We start from the raw sequence: 2,280 nt of genomic DNA, 5'->3' as shown, positions 1-2,280 counted from the left end.
GGGATTACTTCCCAGTGGGTCACCTCCCCACAGAGCTGGTCCCCACCTGCTGGGTCCAAAACCTGGAGAGAAATAGAGAGTAAGTGTTTTTCAAGGAATTTGTCTTCTAATGACTCAAGTAATAAATACGCTGTAGTCCTGGGAGCAGATCTCTCCTATTCCACACCCTGTGCAATTTTCTCTTTGGGCAAAAGCGGCTGCAGGGGAATCGCTGGCGAGGAGTGGGGTCACGCAGCCTTAGGCTGAGAAAGAGCATCCTCATCATCTTCCCCTACTTGGTGTTCAGCCTCTCTGCACTTTGAAGGACTCACCTGTAGATTTATACAGTCATCCCAAAGCCAAGCAGGAGAGGAGTGGGGCTGGCCTGGGAAAGGAGGGTTTTTGCCAGACTTCCCAAACTGCCTTGTTCTGCTGTGTCCCACTGTCGGGGACAGCACCAGCACCTGTCCACCCACGCTCGTACCTGTGCTGGGGAGTGTCGAGAGGCAGCTGGGGTGCCGGGAGGGAAGCGGTGCTGCTTTCCGTTGTCGCAGCTGGCGAGCACTGACCAGAGCAGGTGGATGGCGATGCCGCCCTCGGGAGCAGGGGGTGTGGGTGAATCTGACCCTGGCTGCACACCTCCGCCTCGCCCAGAGCCCAGCTCTTGCCTGTCCGGCAGTGGGGACAGTCATCCTTGTCGTGATGTGTTTCCCAGTCGGCGCCCAGACCTTTCTGCTGAGGCTCTACAAATCCTGTGCTACTGATTGATTCTTCCTGAGGAAGGGGAAGCACAATGGATATGGTGTGAAATTCCTCCAGAGCTGCAGTGCATCCTCCCTCTGCGCTACAGCCTGGCTCCCTTGCTCAGGGTCACCGATTTCTCTGGCTGTGGATTTTTTTAGGGCTCTGCTGGCTGTCAGACACCCACCGCCCTGGCCACAGTGGGAGCCCAGTGGCACCTCACCCGTGCCTTCTGACAGGGAGGGGGCGAGCTCTTTCTGTGGGTGGCTTTTGCCTGTTATGGGGAGAAGCTTTGCAGAAGGATCTCATGAACTTCTGTGCCTCGAATCCGTATGGGCTTGCTGGAGTGGTGATGGCAGGTGCTGTGCCTTATGGCTGTGGTCATCAGCCACCCCAGAGCTCCCGCCTGCCTGGGATGTGCCCCTGAGGGTGCCTTCACACTGTGGGCAGCCCTGCTTGCCTGGCAGTGGAAGGTAACGACACCAACAACTAGTGAGACGAGCGACTTGCTTTTCGGCTAACAAGATTTAGGTGGATTATGCTATGTATTTAATCAAGGGCTAAGCTCATTGCCTTATTTGAAATGGATCAAAGCCCTTGAAAATGCCAGCCTGGAGACCAGCTATTGAGTGAGAACATTATTCAGCGTGTTTGTGTGGTGAGGCTCGCTTTCCAAGAAGCTGGCTAGCTCAGCACGCAGGTTTCAGACCACAGCAGTGACCAACAAAACCAGATGGGAAAAGTTTGATGCAATGAGGAGGCAGGAGAGCACAAATGTTCTCAGGTCATTCAGCATCCTGGAGGATTTGGAGGTAAAAAGCTTCCTTTTCTAGCTTTCAGTTTGCAACGGTGTTTCCAGATATCTAAAACTCCATGCCAGCAGGTAAGGGAGATACTGTGGCATTTGGCAGTCAGGCTTACACCTTTTAGAAAAGCAGCTATGAAGTTTGTGTGAGCTTGTGTGGCTCCGCAGCAGGGACCAGATTCTCCAGTGTTTTTGCAGGGAGCCCTGCACCCCCCTGCAGTGGCCATCAGCAGCGCTGGAGCTCACAAGGGTCTCGTCTCTGTGTGTCCTGTTCCCCGCAGCAGCGTCGCCCTGGGACCCTGCAGCACTTCGGCAATGGCGGAGCTGGTGCTGGTTGCAGAGGAATAAAGCAGGCGATGCTCCTGACTGCTCTTTTTGCCTAGAGGCACTTGCCTTTGCTGTGCTGGAGGCAGCTGCGCTGGGAGCCCACATCTGGCAGCAAGAGCAGCTCTCCCCATTTCCTGGGGTAGCAGCTTGTCCCAGTGAGGGGGTGCCTGACCCCCTGCCCGCACCCCGGCCCTGGTGCATGGGTTTATTTCTGTGCGCGTGCCGAGGTAGGCGGGCAGAAGTGTTGCTGTGAGCAGATATTGAGGCAAGTTGAAAATGACTTTCCAGATAAGAGCTGTTGTGCTTGTCGGGGTCTGCCTGCCCTGGTAGGGCAGGGCTGTCCAGGATGTGCGGCTATCTCTGTTTTGCAAGATCAGGGTTTTTTTGCTGAGGGGTGTGTTGCTGCTTGTGGGTGGCCCTGCGTGCGT

Source organism: Tauraco erythrolophus, chromosome 18 (genome assembly GCF_009769465.1).
Source record: "Tauraco erythrolophus isolate bTauEry1 chromosome 18, bTauEry1.pri, whole genome shotgun sequence".
Classification (NCBI taxonomy): Eukaryota; Metazoa; Chordata; class Aves; order Musophagiformes; family Musophagidae; genus Tauraco; species Tauraco erythrolophus.
Note: the sequence above shows the minus strand (reverse complement) of the source record.